General features: G+C 39.2%; 1 long non-coding RNA gene across 8 annotated transcripts in view; it reads left to right on the forward strand.

Annotated features, from left to right (window-relative positions):
- The window catches only part of LOC135981334 (uncharacterized), a 92,191-nt gene that overhangs the window by 60,724 nt on the left and 15,277 nt on the right, over positions 1-16,190 (forward strand). For 5 of the 8 annotated variants that reach the window (XR_010598296.1, XR_010598297.1, XR_010598300.1 and 2 more), the window contains 3 exons: positions 6-66; positions 9,983-10,072; positions 14,079-14,127. This is a non-coding gene — a long non-coding RNA (uncharacterized LOC135981334). The remainder of the gene's footprint in view (positions 1-5; positions 67-9,982; positions 10,073-14,078; positions 14,128-16,190) is intronic. The other 3 variants (XR_010598301.1, XR_010598302.1, XR_010598299.1) reach the window with 1 other exon arrangement.

The raw sequence follows: 16,190 nt of genomic DNA on the forward strand, positions 1-16,190 counted from the left end.
TTCAGGCGGATGTATAAATGGTGACTATTGTGTGGCTTGGCAGGTGAGCAGATTTACAAAGCACAGGTAAATCAGCAGTTCCCTTCTGTCCATCTTTATATTCTTTTTTTTTCCCAATGGGCTAGCAATTAATTAATAATAAATTCTGTACTTGTGGCAATGAACACAAGCTGCTCCAGCTAGGGTTGGCATTAATCTGGGCTCACAGATCTCTGCCTTTTTGGGGGTGGTATCCTACAATTTAGTGCGGGTTTTTTCCCCCTTTTGGCTAATGTTATTTTCTTATAGTCAGACCACAACCCCCTGGGGACCTTTCATATCACAAACACTACCTTCACGCAGAGCTACAGAATCACCCTCTTAAAGGGAAAGTGTCATGCCAGCTCAGTCAAAATTTGATGCAGAAATTCATCCAGCTCTTTAAATGCATAAATTGGACACACTTTGGGAGACCCAAAGTGGTTCGGATGTTATAAGTATCTATAATTGGATTGTATTGTATCACTTGCTCTCCACTGGCTTCCCAGAATATTATTATTGGTTTTATATCTACATTTCAATAGCATCTAGGGGCCCCAGCCAGACTGGGGCCCTAGTGTGTTAGACACATATTGTGCTATGCTCCTAGATTAGTAGCTCAGTATTCATGCTGACATATTTTCCTTGGGCAGCCTGCAAAGAGGGACTTTGCAAATTGTATTTTCTTCGCTGTTGCTCATACTTCAAAGGAGTTAAACTCTCACAGCATGAACCCTTCTTATAGGATTTTTTTTTTCTGAAATTCATTAGGGATTCAATCTGTTTCCAACTTTACTCAGATATTGACATATCTTAATAAGTGTTTATCCATAACCTCTTACAGAGAGGCGTACCACATGCGGCTTAGCAACTGAAAGTAAAGGACCTGTAGGATCTACAATATCTTTATAGACAGGAGCTCTTTACTTACTTCTGGTGAATCCAGTAATACACTTTTTAATTTCTTTATATAGCTGTACTGTGGTTTTATAGATTGACTGTACCTTTGCTTGCATATGCCCTAAGGCCCTGGGAAAATTAAATGAATCATCTCAATAAATTTATACTAACTATAGCTTAATCAATTATATAGCACTTTACCAAAGGGATTCTAGGAGGTCAAATGACTAGAGTAAAAGGCCACTTTGTTAGGATACTGTGATTTCCTTTGAATATTAGACTCTCCCTATCTGGTTACTAAAGGGAATTTTCAGATTACTTTAATACTGAAAAGCTACCTCATTGACCACATGAATTTCCTACTGAAGTTTAATGGGAGTATTGATGCCGATCCTTGTGATGTAATTGGTTAGTCATCTGGGTAGCACAAGTGTTAAGCATGTTTGACTGTTAACTAGAAGATTGGTGAGTTGAGGCCTCCTTGCTCCAGGCTGTATTAACTTTACTGAATATTCCCTGTGAGGGATGATACGCCTCTGCCCACAACTCTCCACTTTCATCCCTACGACATGCAGGTCTCTGGATATTCAAAGGGTCCTGTATGATCATAGACAAGAGGGATTGTCCTGCAAAGGTAGCTATCCCCTTTTCTACATGGGTAGGAGGAGATCTGTCCATGGATCCTTGGGGAATGACCCCTTCTTCTCCCTACCCCATCGCTTTTAATTCTTTCCATAAGAACATTGCCACATATAACTTGCTTATTAAATTTAGTATTGCACTTACAATCAAGAGAGTTTTAATCTATGTAGATACAGACATTTGAAATTCTAGTTGAGATGGAAAGGGCCAGAATTTTGCAAGCTTTCACTCTGTTATAATTTTAAGGGTATCATCTGAGGTGTGTACATTTTGCACACTATCGTTATCTGCAGTTCCACATCTGTGCTCACCAGTGCCATGAGAGATTTTTTTCTTTGTATTTCCCATGAGTTCCAATAATTAAAAATTCAGTTTCCCATCACACACAGAAACCAAAACTGTGTAGTGATACCATAAACAGCATTGGGTGAGTTACATCACCCTTCCTGAAATGGTGACATCTTGCAGGAAAACGTGCTTCCATCTCTGGTTCTGTACCAATAGGATGTTTAAGATTTCCTGTAGGATGAGTGACAATTGATTTAGCTTTCAAAATATTCCAGCACATGTTCACTAGGCTTGAGGTAAAATCTGTTAAGTTATGTTCTAAAGTCAATTCTCATGTATATGAAGAAGCTGAAGAAAAGGTGTGTGTGAGAGATACTGCATGTGTTGTGCAGTGCAAGGGCAGTAATATGTACATATTTACAACCATTCAGATGGCTGGCCAGAGTCATGGGGTGAGAAGAGTTTTGGCTGGGAACTGTGCGTGGTTGGTGTATTTCCTCTTGCCAATACAGCTGCTGTAACTCCTGGCTGAAAACTAAAACTATTGCCTGCCTTCATGGTAGAAACCCCAAGAGAGTGTGCCAACAATAATACCAGCTGTCCTTCATCAGCGTGAATCTCCTAGGATGCAGGGGTCTATTCAAGGAGATATAATCTGCAACTTCCTCCACTCGCACTAGTGAATCTGGCCTAGAAACTTGCTTTGTGTAGATTGGAAGTTGAATTAGTTTTATACTAGGTAGCAACAACTATTTAATTATTCCCTTATTGAAAAGTCCTACACATTCAATTGAGTGATAACCTTTCTAGATAATTTTACACCAACATATAGAATTTAATTGTATCCTAGCTATAAATTCCATAGTTTTGTTGGTTTAAAAAATTCTATTGAAAGAGTATCCTAAATTTCATAGGACTTTAGAATATTCTCTAGAGAATCCTATTGGCCTCTTCCTATTACATTTCATGGGGTTTTTCCATGAGGTTTAGCCTATATAGTTGATAGTACAAAGTTTTTTACATTGGAAAATTCATGTAAGCTTGAAAGATGTTAAAGGAAATAATATCAAATACAGAACATCCGATTATATCTATTAAATTAAAAGAGGACAATATTGTTTCTTGCTTTAAATGAGCCTAGCTTTAAATCTTTATGAAGAATGTTGTCTGGTGTTTAGAACAGGATTGTCAGTATAAATGCAAATTATTGTTATAAAAATTACAACTGGCTTTGAAACAGATGTTTCCACCTTCAGAACTCGACAACAAAGTGTTGATTTGTGTTTGTTTTGCTGTTGCAGGTAATGCAGCTGAATCAGGACTTTGGGGGAAATAATAAATCTTAGAATGTTCATGAGTTTTTACTCTATCTATGGTACCTATACATGGCCCACACTATTGTATAATCTGAGCAACTCAAAATCTTTAATGTATTTATCCTCACAACACACCTGTGAGGTAGGGAAGTACTATTATCACCATTTTATGGGTTGAACACTGAGGCCTGGAGAAACTAAAGGTATGTTTACTCTACAGCAGCTATTGTGTCCCAGCTATGGTGCTGTAGCATAGATGCTTCCTACATCGGCTGAAGGGGGCTTTCTGTTCATGTAGGTAACCCACCGCTCCGAGAGGTGATAGCTAGGTCTACGGAAGAATTCTTCCATCAACCTAGCTGTGTCTACAGCGGGAGTTACATTGACCTAACTATGTCGCACAGGGCACAAAATTTTTCACAATTTTTAGGTGTAGACCAGGCCTAAGTGATTTGCCCATAGCCATACAGGAAGTCTGTAGCAGAGCAGAGAGCTCAGATCTCCTGAGTCTTAGGCTAATACTCCTAACCACTGCATTGTTCTTCCTCCCTAATTTTGAGGTAACTGCAATGGGCATGACTTTCCGAGGGTGGATGTTCAACACTTTTTGATAATAAGGCTCCTTGAAGACATCTCAAGTTGGGCATCCAGAAACTGGGGTACCCCAAATCATTAGTCATATCTGAAAATCTTATCGTAAACCAAATTTTGTTAGCTGAGTTACCTGGTAATTATGTTATTTGTTTAAAACTCAGCCCTTGACTTTAATGGGAGTTTGAGTAGTCTTTGAAGGCACAGCTGGACCTAATGTAGATTTTTAAGGTACTTCATGTAAAGTTACACATGGATCATGATAAATGTCTGTATAGTTGTTAAACAAGTTTTTAAATAAAATTGGTTGAATCTGAAGCTTGTCTTGGTGATTGCCTGAGAGTTGTAGTAATTTCTTCCCAGGCATCTGTTGAGGCCAGCCAAATGCTGAATAGCATGGGACTGCCAAATAAGGAAGGGGATCCAGGGGTCTAGGAGAACCAGGAGACTGGGATGCTAGAATCATTCTCCAGTGGAGAGAGACTTCTCTAGGAAAAGCAAGTGCAAGATTCCCCCCTGCAGAAGATTATATCTTTCTAATTTCTTTAGGGTAGGTCCTGTTGTGCCAGACAATCAGAAATAAGGGGAAAACAGAAAAGGTAAAATAAATCACTGCTGTTAGCTTTGTTTTTTGAAACCACAGTAATTTATTGCCAGATTACTTGAGGGCAAGACACATACTGGGGTGCCATAAATAAATCATGTTCTATTTCTTATACTGCATGTCATCATATTTTGTACATTTCAGAATCCAGACTGCTAGGGTGTTTGTGTTTCTGTTTTGCCTTTCCACCTTCTCGGTGTCAACTTTTTTTGTTCTTATCTCAGGATAAGTCCCAAAACAACAAATTCCATTTCCACCAAAGGAAGTGTTAGACTGAGGAATTAAACAGAACTTCCTACTTTAAGAATTTGCAAGACATCAACAGCCCTGTCTACATGGGCAAAAAAGGTGTGCGTTTCAATCGAGTTAGCTTAACTTGATTGAAAACCCCTTCTTAACACCCCAGGGCTATTGCAAGATCAGCTCAAACAATTTTAAAGGTGCTAAACTCTTCCTACAGGGCTTTCAAGGGGGCAGGTCACCCAACTTGATTCAAAAACGCACCTTTTTAGCTTACGAAAATGAAGCCAAAGGCTTTGCTAAAGGAAGTTGTGGTCAAGTGTATTGTGCAAAAAAATAAATTCCCTTCCAAGCAAGAAATCAACATGATTTGTCAGGCATGCCAGCTATTTGCCAGTTGTCTGATGTGAAAATCTGCCTCTCTACAGGGTACAGATATTTATAATTCCTGATCTGCCATCAAGTGTATGGAGCACCTGGATTGTTTCACTAGAAAAAGTTTAATGATGGGGTATGAGTCAGATAGGAATTTTATCATAAGGATTTTCCAGAGTATCAATGCACAGTATAAAGGCTGAGTGTGAATGATCAGATGTAGTCCTGAATGGGCAGCTACCAGAATGCCCCTGCCAGCATGGGAACAACCCTGCCAGCATGGCCTCGCACGCACACTGTGCCATTTTGCTCTACCAAATGGTGTCCTCCATGTAGTGTGGCCTTCCTGGGTCACACAGTGTGGAGGTTGCCATTTTGTTCTCAAAATGGTGTCCTTCATGTGGCAAAAATGCTAGTATGTTGTTCTGGTGCGATCCCAGCCCCACTACAGCACAGCTTTGGATCTGATCCTGGGATAGGCTGTTCACCCGCAACGTCTACTGAAAGCAAAGGGAGTTGAGTGCACTCTGTGCTACACAGAAAACTCATAGCACCTAGGAAGATTGGGCTCCTAATGTCTTGTAGGCTGATCAAATGTGAGGAAGACTAGAAAAGTGTGTAATTGAGTGTTCCCTATCTATTGTATTTCTGGGCCCCAATAGGCCTTGATTTAGTCACCTAAGTGACCACACTGGCACTCTCTGAGGGAGTTAAATAGCAAAACTTTATTAAATGCTTTATTTTATGTAGCCCAGTTTTAGTAGAGTCAATTCTTTTTAACCCCCAGTCTTGAAATTTTGCCTTCAAGAGGGATTCAGCAAATATTTCACCAATAATCTTCTTTTGCTGGCACATGAGAACTGGAAACTCTTGAGGTCTTTAACGTAGAAGAGCCATATCCTATCTCTCAAGTGTATAAGTCAGTGCAGAAGCAATCCCCAATTACAAGATAAATGGTAGTGTGGAAACAAGTCAGCTTAGCCAACAACTGCCTAAGCGGCACAGTGTCTTTTCTGTAATTATTGCATTTAATACATCTAGTTACTTGCACAAAAGAGCTTCCGGATACAGCAATTTCCACAGAGGGCTGTTTAGGAATGTACAGGCCCATCATTTAGCTCTGATATTGTTGGGTTGTCAAAATTGATCATAGCTCTTGACGGAACACCTCTAGCTTTTTTATGGAGTGCTTCAGAGTGACATTTCACATTGTTTAAGTAGGAGTGATCTGTTAGTTTATATTTTATCTAAAACTGCAGAGCAGATGACCTCCCTCAGGGCCTAAATACATGAATCGTATACGCATGTTATAATTAATAGTAGAACTGGGAGAGAAATTCATAACAAGGGGCCGAAGAGCTGGGCAGAGCAACTTGTCAAAAAGAAGGAAATTCCACTACAGATTAGCTTATTTTTAAGCATGTCAAGCTCTACATACAAACATGATCTATTGCTTCCTTGTAATGTCTGTTTAGGCCCAGATGCTCCAGGCAGTGTCAGGGAGTGCTGTAAATTTTGTCTGAGTCAGGGCAATTCTGATTGATCTCTGAGTGTAAAATCGATAAGAAGACACTGTCATTTTCTTAAAGGATGAGCTAGAAAAGGAAAATAAATTAAGACTCTACTGAATGTCTATCTCCAGTGCTCATTAATTCAGTGTGGTCTGTACTTTGTTAATGTTATGTCCACAGCTTTAATCTTCCAGGTGCTCTTCCTGCAGATAGTCGACAGCAGCCCTTTATTATGTTATGTATATTTCATCCACACGTGGTGGAAATAAAATGTCTGCCCTCTTCTTTCCCTGAGCTCCTGATTAATCCATTTTATTATTTTTCAGAAATACATCACTTGGGTGCTGATTAACTTAAAAATGGAAAGCCATTGTCTTTCTCACATGTCCTTCATCAGAACTAACGCACCAGTTACTCATTTGTCTTGAGTTGTTACTGCAAATAACGACTACCAAGCATTTCCCCTTATGTAATGTACTTCGGGAAGATTAATTTACTTCTGCTCTTTTTTGCTTTTTTGTCTGCTAAGACTATTTTGACACATTTGAACTTTTTTTTTTTAAACTGATTGTATAACTCTTTGTTTCAGTACTTCCTCAGTTACTTTTCAAACGTTTTTATGGCATCCACCCGAGTTGTGGAACTATCACTGCTCTGGACTTCATCAGTAAAGCAAAGAAATTCAGCACTTCCATAGGTTTTTCTCCTCATCCCCCTGCTATAGTTTTAACTCCTCATTCTAAGTGAATTTTCCCCTCATGGGGTATGGTTATAGTTTTTAAATAAAACTTCCAAGATTGTGGTCTCAATTCTGCAACCTTCTCATGCCCGAGTAGTTCCATTGAAGTCAATGGACTACTAGTGCGGGTAAATGCTGCTCACAGGAGTAAAGGTTACATGATCAAATCGTGTGACATTAAAATGTCAGGTTCTCTTTATAGCTAAGTGGCACTTTTCAGCTATCTAAACATATGTTCCCAATATATCATTTCTACTAAACATCAACACCAATTCATTTTATAGATCTGAATCTGCGTCAGAGTGTTAACATTCAGACCCAAATGACCTTTCTGTCTCTGTATGTTCAAATGTGGAGGCTATTAATAATTAACTGTATCATATTTTGGGGGAATATGGAGCACATAGTTGCTTTTTTCTTTTAATGTTCACAAACACAATATATGCTACTTGCCTACAACTTCATTATGTACCTCTATGGTGCATAGATTGGAGAAGCAGACAGAGATGGTTCAAAAAGAGGACCTTTTGGCTTCAACAAGGATTTAATTCATATTCATGAAGTATCTTACTCCCTTCCCTTAACAAAGCATAACACATGCCAATTAATTAATTTTCATGGAGAGGTCATTGGTGGGACTAGATCTCGGACCGTCTGTTTCCCAGTCGAGCAGTCTTCTACCGAGCTAAATGAGCAGATTTGCAAGTTTCAGCCAGCAGTCTTTTAACATTTCATCTACAAATTGTCTGTCATAGCTTTCTTTCTATTTATTTACTTCATCTAGGTCTTTGACAGCAACTCAGAAAAGGAAAAACCCTTACACACTACAGCAAGATATCTCTAGGACTAAATACAATGAGCCCAAATTCTATCCTGTGTTTTCTTTACCCATATTTATCTCTGAAAAGTGACTTAAGTAAGACTGCCTGTGGACTGAAATGGTTAACTGGTGCTCGTTGTTGTTGTTATTTATTATGCTTTCAGGTTCTTCTGTACTCCATGAGTTGTGCATGGTGTTACAGATGGTAGACCTCAAAAAAGGGAAGAGGTTTGGCAAAAACCCGTCATTGTTGCCACAGGACTGCCCTTCATTATTTTCTGCAATCTGAAAATTAGTTAATAGGTATCCATCGTAGAAGTGCTTCTTTATACAAATTTGGGCTGACTTTCATCTGAGTGCACAGGTTGGTCACACTCTGCTCCCTACATTCCACTTAATGCACAGACTCCATGAGGCTAGCCCCACTGCTGCCACTAACATCCCCAAAGTGACAGGGAAAAGGTGGGGTCATGGCAACTACAGCCCAATGGGATGAGGGAGGGACACTCGTTGGTCCTTTACAGTATTTCAGGTTGTCCATTGAGATAATGTGAGTTTTTCCGTAGAAAAAGTCATAAATGGTCTTCAGACAGTGCCGCTCAATGTTAGGAAGAAGATTATTGTCATGAACTGAACACACAGTATAGCCCCAGATATGGAACTGCCTTTTGGTTAAATAAACATTGGCTTGATTGTTGTCTGAACAACAAATCTGTAAACCGTTCTGGCTGTCAGTTCTTTACAAAGGCAATAAGCATTTGCGAGCGGGAGGGATTTCTTAGTGTTTCTGCTGCCCAGCTCACATCTTTTGATCAGCCGAACTTGGGAGTTAAGTTGGAATCTTACCATCAAAATCGAATTGCACTCTGTGTGTGGTATTATATAAGTATGTTTTTCAAGCAGATTGTAAATGTGACTGTAATATAGCAATAAGTTTATAAATTGTATCATAGTAGACACTTTTATACTGTCCTTGAAAAATGCACCTGTAGTCAAACTGCTGGAATGTATTTTAATAGTACTATATTATAAAAATGCACATAGTAAATATATAATACTGTGCACAAAATACATGTAGCAAATGACAGTGTAGATAATGCATTCTGTGATACATTTTTACCAAGCCCTCTGCCTGGGTTTTCACAGGTTCACATGCAAAACAGCATGCAGGCATACCTGTAAACATCTGTGTGCATACTTTAAAAAATTAAAATATCTGCACTTGTGCAAGGATGAGCATTTTAGTGGCTGGAGTTCTAGAACCTTTCAGGTGTTATAGTTTTTAAAATGTGCCTTCAAATGGCTTTAGGACTACAGTAGAACCTCAGTTACGAACATCTTGGGAATGGAGGTTGTTCGTAACTAAAATGTTCATAACTCTGAACAAAACGTTATGGTGGTTGTTTCAAAAGTTTACAGCTGAACATTGACTTAATACAGCTTTGAAACTTTATGATGTAAAAGAAAAATGCTGCTTTCCCTTTATTTATCTTTTTAGTAGTTTATGTGTAACACAGTACTGTACTGTATTTGCTTCTTTTTTTTTGTCTTGGCTGCTGCCTGATTGTGTACTTCTGTTTCCAGATGAGGCATGTGGTTGACTAGTCAGTTCGTAACTCTGGTGTTTGTAACTCTGAGGTTCTACTGTAGAAATACATGCACATGCAATTTTGTGTCGGCAGCTCAAAATTTAGTCCTGTATATCCGCTGAAGAGAGACAAAAGAAATACCAATAGGTTTTCATGCTAAAAGATGTCTACCAATGAACCAGCCTGAGTCCACTGAAATAACTACAGCATCTAAAGTTCCAGTTCAGGCAGGCTAAGGAGGGGACATTGCTTTTGTCAGACCTCATTTTCTTTTATGAGAGATGTTAAACAATACAATGTTAAGGACCTAATTTGCTTTACTCATGTGAAAATTTCCATTGACTTATAGATGCACTTACAATTGCCTGTTTCTTCTTTGGTGGGACTGCTTTTGTAAGCAAGATTGACCCAAACAGACGATCCTGCAATTCTTACCCATGTGAGTAGACCCAGTGAGGTGACTAGGACTACAGACCTAAATGAGGGCTGCAGGGTTGGGTCCTGAGATTGTAACGGGTGGGATTTCCCCAGGTAATGACCAAATGTTATTTCAAAAACTTTAAAACCGAATGTAATTGTTACTTGTTTTTAAAACTAAACAGAATCGTTGACCATGCAGATTACTTTATTACATAAGAATGAAGACAGTATGTTGGATAAGATCTGGTTTACAATTTACAAAATCATACAAAGCCAACTTCCCAATTCCTTCACCTTTTACTCAGGTGGCCTCCCTTGGATTTCAGTGGAGAGAGTTTAAACTAAATGAGTCCAAACAAAATTGAATGAAACTAGACAAATAAAAATCATTTATGGATATTGTGTTTGGGTAGATTGGCTCGTATATGGAGTAAATATAATGTGCAAATGTATTGGTGGTTATTCAAAGTTTTAAAAATGTGTAAACCTGTTTTACATGGTTTCTAAACAAAATAAGCCAGCCTTTGATCTCAGTTAAATGAAGTCAATGGAATCACATTTGGCCAGAATGTGGCCAAATAACTTTAGTGTGCTGTGTTACTTGTATGTAACTAAAGACTAATTATGAACAGTTAAGTGACTGGTTATTATAAGTCTGTGCATGAGATTTTGACTGACAAGGCCTAGTCTCATACTCCGTTGGGTCCTGGCTAAATAGACTGATGAGGAAGAAAGTCTGGAAGCTTCTGGGAGATGGAGAATCCTGTAGGAAGAGCAACTGGAGTGCTGGTCTCAGGAGGTGAAAAGTTTGTAAGAATGGGTACCCAGTTGATTTAGTACTGTAGGACTGGACCCTTGATGGTAAAGTGGAGATAAAAGCCAGAAATGGGAAGATTAGTGATTTATATGATTAAATAAGTTAAGTGAATCTTGAACAGTGATGAACTGAATAATTCAAATAAATTTGGCATATTGATCTTATGGGATTTATCTATGGGAATCTACATAAAAAGAAGTTTGAAACTCTCTGGTAGTGTTAATTGCCTGTGTTGTTGATTTAGACAATCTAAAATTTATTAATCTCATTGTATATTTTGGTTATTAAACATCTAGGAATGTACTTTCAATGCAGCAAAATATAGCTATGCATCTCCCATGAATGCTAGTGGAAATCATTGGTTAATACACATCCCCACAACATTTCACAACACTGAACATTTACATTTAAGGATTCAAATGTTTTAAGTAGGAGAGAAACTTCTGAAATTATTTTCTAACTCTTTTTAGTCCTGCTTATTTTTAGTCCCCTTTCCTGCATTATCAGTTGCCATCATAATGCTGGGTTCTAATGTGGTCCCCTGATTATAAGACAAGTGACAGGTTCTTTCCTCATTCAATAAAATAAGCTGCAATGAGACAGCCTGACTTTGCTCCTACAAATTCATCTTCACAATCACTTCTTTCAGTACTCACTCCATTGCTGAGCTCCATGCAAGTGCTCCACATTCCCTCCCCAAGACCTGACGATGGGAGATTTGTTAACCATACTAAAACCAAAGAGGTTAGTGGCTAACATTACCTGATAAGTCAAATGATTGCAATCCCAAATTCCCGCCCATGAAACATTAAGCATACATAAAGACTCATTCTCCCTTAAGTGCTTTTCCTGCTCCAGCCATGTTTTGTTACTTCAATAAGTAAAACCCTCCCTCAGTGTTGTCTTTATTGTGTAGCTATATATTTTAGATTGCAAGATTCTTAAGGCAAGCACCTGTCTCAGTTTATACATATAAAGCACCATGCCGACCTACTGTATGCACTATATGAATAATAATCACCAAACTGATCGCTTCTCTGAGATAGACACATCCTCTCTCTCCACCGCAGTAACTAGTAAAATAACTCCCAAAGAGAGGAGAAAGCAAAATAATCCCTGATTGTTTGTGGTACATCCTGATTTTCCATTATGTGGATGATTCTTGAAAAGGGATGAGAAACCACAAATATTCACTCAAGTATTTTTTCCTCTTGAGTGTTCCATTGGAGAAAAGGGGGTTACTCCTTTGCAGGGAAATGGCAGGTGATTTGGCCTCCAAATGGAATGGATCTCTGGAGGCTAGGGCAGCTAACCGCATGCTGTCACCGTACTTATGTACAGGCTCCTGGCTTATTCACCTGCCAGCCACTGCCCCCAGGATGTCCCTGTAAGTATGTTCCACATTGTGGATGGAGACGATGTGTAAATTTCTTCTCACAGGGCCTGCATTAACTGAGCTGCTAAATCCTGTAGGGTTTTTTTTCTACAACGCCAGGGACAGTGGTTGTGCCCTCCACCCAGCAATGGCCCATTCCTTCCCATGGGTAGAACAATTTCTCTGAGATCATGGAAAAGAGTTAGTGCCACTCTGACTCCATAGGTTTTTCACCCCTCTGCCTTTACGGATGGAGGAGATGACTTTGCTACAGCAAGGAAACAAAGGAAAAATATACTCATTTCATCTTATAAAAAGCACAAGCAAGCATCCATCCTCAGGGTACCCTCCTGTAGTTTATTTGCACAATAAAATTTATATATAACTTCAGTAGTATATATACAGTGTTTTATATATAGGTAGGTGAGTCTAGAACTATTACCTTCTTCTACAGTAGTATATAAAGAACAAAGATCTATATCTCAAATTTAGTGCATAGTCCCAAATAGACCGGTCCTTATTTGTTTTGATTGCATCCTTTCACTGCCATTCCTTCTTTTACCACATAATAGTCAAGCTTTTCCTCCTCACTTTGAAGGTGTTACATAATATTGCCTTGCTTACCTACCTGCTCTCCTTGCCTCTTGTAATTCTCTCCTACTTCCTTTGCACATCCTAATCCTCTCTTCTTCTCCTTCCTGTATCCTCTTCTCCCACATTTTGCTTTGTATTTTTTATAATAATGTTGTCCTTATGTCTGGAATACTAATTCCTAGAATAATCTTGTCTCCATTCACCAATGTCAAGAGTCGTCCTTCTCTTTTCTTCAAGAAATCTCATCCCTTTTTCTAAGCACTTGTAACCAGTGCTTAATTTGTAATGAAAAAGATCCTGGGTCTCAAGAAATTAGGTGCTGGGGCTCACGGAACTTTTTTTTACTTTCATAACTGATGATGTAAGCCCAGAGGTTCTGGGGCTATGAACTGCCAAGCTGAGAGGGGCACCATGGGGCTCAGCCCTGGCACAAATTAAGCACTGCTTGTAACCCCTAGCTTCCCCATCTTCTGACTGTCTGTCCTATGTTTTGTCTTGCCTTATTTAGACTGTAAACTCTGTGGGGGAACGAACATGCCTTACATTATAAAGCACTTTGTAAATGCATAGGATTTTATAAATATTTGATAACAACAATCTTTCATGGCCTCCCAGAATTCTTTTTTTTCCCTCTTCTATGGAACTGAGTCACCATTTCAGCTTCACAGCAAATACCGTTTTATGTTGATGCTCAATAACATGAGTAATCCGAATCCTGTGGTTACTCAATTTGCTGTTAAATTCCCTCCCACATCCCTTTAACTGGATCAATAGGGGTTTCCCATCTCTCCGACACAACCCTACCCACAGTTTCACAAAGAGTAATGTAAAACCTTGATCTCCTTTGAATAGGATCTTTTAATCAGGTCAAGATATGTTCTACTTCTCAAGAGTAGCTGAAAAATATCATTTCATCTTCATCTTTCATAGTCTTGGCTATTGCATTATAGATTCCTGTGGTATAGAGGATAATAATGGTGGCATTGGGTTCCACCCAGTACTTTGATTTAGAAAGCTTCTTGTTATGATAGGGACCCCCGTATCCCCCCTAATTTGTGGATCTTGACAGACTTTATCATAAAGAAATAAAAAGAGCCTCTCTGTTGTGCAGAATAAAGAAAAGAAGTTCGGTGTCAAAGACCAGTTGCAGATTTGGGAGCCAGAAGTCCGGAGTTTTAATTGCAGCTTTGGCAATTTGACCTTAGGAAAGTCACTTAACCCCTCTCTTTGTTTCCCTAGCAGCAAAATGGAGACAAGAATGTGTGAGTTCCTACCTTACAGACACGCGGTAAGGATTAATTAGTTAATGCTAAAGGACTTCTTTGAAGAGGCAAAGTATTATATAAATGCTCATTTTAACAAAGCATAGCAAGCGCATAGCAGTCAAATTCTGGTCATTTTTTCAAGTGATTTTGCTCATTGGTGGGGACCTTTTACATCCATTTTCAGTTTAGAGTTAAAATCTCTAGGTATGCCCAATGGAAACGTTTTGATAGGACTGTGGCCATAATAAAGGCAATTATTTCATTAAACTTCGGATTGCTGTTTTCATAAATCCTACATTCATTATGTCATGGCCCAGAAAAAAGGAAGAGGCTGATTTTTTTCCTTTCACTTACTCCAATGTAAATTAGGAGTAACTCTGCAGAGGTAAATGAAATTATATTGAAAAATTGGTCTGAGAGGAGGCTCTTGCCATAAGATTTTAGTGGGATCATCCAATAAAGCATCATGTATCAAGCTAACATCTGGCAATAAGAACAGGAGTACTTGTGGCACCTTAGAGACTAACAAATTTATTAGAGCATAAGCTTTCGTGGACTACAGCCCACTTCTTCGGATGCATATAGAGTGGAATAAATATTGAGGAGATATATATACACACATACAGAGAGCATAAACAGGTGGGAGTTGTCTTACCAACTCTGAGAGGCCAATTAAGTAAGAGAAAGGAAAAAAAAAAACTTTTGAAGTGATCATCAAGATAGCCCAGTACAGACAGTTTGATAAGAAGTGTGAGAATACTTACAAGGGGAGATCCATTACAAACATTGAATCTAATGGATCTCCCCTTGTAAGTATTCTCACACTTCTTATCAAACTGTCTGTACTGGGCTATCTTGATGATCACTTCAAAAGTGTTTTTTTTTTTCTTCTCTTACTTAATTGGCCTCTCAGAGTTGGTAAGACAACTCCCACCTGTTTATGCTCTCTGTATGTGTGTATATATATCTCCTCAATATTTATTCCACTCTGTATGCATCCGAAGAAGTGGGCTGTAGTCCACGAAAGCTTATGCTCTAATAAATTTGTTAGTCTCTAAGGTGCCACAAGTACTCCTGTTCTTTTTGCGGATACAGACTAACACGGCTGCTACTCTGAAATCTGGCAATACGGTTCCACACAGAGCTGCACACAGCTCTTCTGTTACAAAATCAAGAACCACTAAATATTTTGTTGACCTGGCTATTCTGCCAGCATGGTAAAGTCTTCCTGTGCATATAGTGGTATCATTATGTTCTTGTTGTCTATTCTCCAAAACCTATCAGACCGAAAACTGCATAAAAACCGTTGGAAAGGGGAACACATTAGTTTTAACAAAAGCTCTGCGAGGGCTGTGATTTTAGGCAGATTCTCCACACACACATGCCTCCAAGTCTGCATGAGTATACTACAGGGTAATACAAGGAAAAGTAGCAGGGATTAGCATCTATGGAAATCCTACAGATTCCCAGCCAGGCCCATGTACAAACCATGTTCCCTATGCTGCACTCTGATCTCCCCACTAGCTAGCGTGGTAGAAATGGACCAGTCACCATGCTGCCACTGGCTGCCGGGTCCACAGCTGCACCCAGCCCACAGCAGGAGTTAGTGCTGCAGTATTATTCTTACACAACAGTTACTGTGGACTTGATGCAGGGTTGGCATGCACTGATCGGGACTGTTCCTCAGCTCCTGCTCCTTGGCTGGTCATTCCCCTGTTTCTGTGGAGCTTTGTGATCAGGATAATGGTGGCTCCATGGAGGCAAAGAACATAATATAGAGATGCCTCCCTGCTTTGTGCTGCCCCTTGGCAGCTGTTTCTTGTGGTTTTTGCTTTTCTCGATACTAGGCAGCTGCCGTGAGCATAGGGGCCCTGGTCAATAATATTGCTACTGTTTTCTTTGAAGTGTTTACATTTTTTCAAAGTAATATTTAGAAATGGGCTCAGTATGAATTCCCCAAATCCTCCGCTTTGTACCATTGTGTATGCCAAAGGTGTTGGGCACCACTTGGCCTCATTCAAACCTTGGCAACACTGAGAAAATCAGGAATAACTCCACTGAAGCCAGTGAAATTACACCAATGAAA

Source organism: Chrysemys picta, chromosome 2 (genome assembly GCF_011386835.1).
Source record: "Chrysemys picta bellii isolate R12L10 chromosome 2, ASM1138683v2, whole genome shotgun sequence".
NCBI lineage: Eukaryota > Metazoa > Chordata > Testudines > Emydidae > Chrysemys > Chrysemys picta.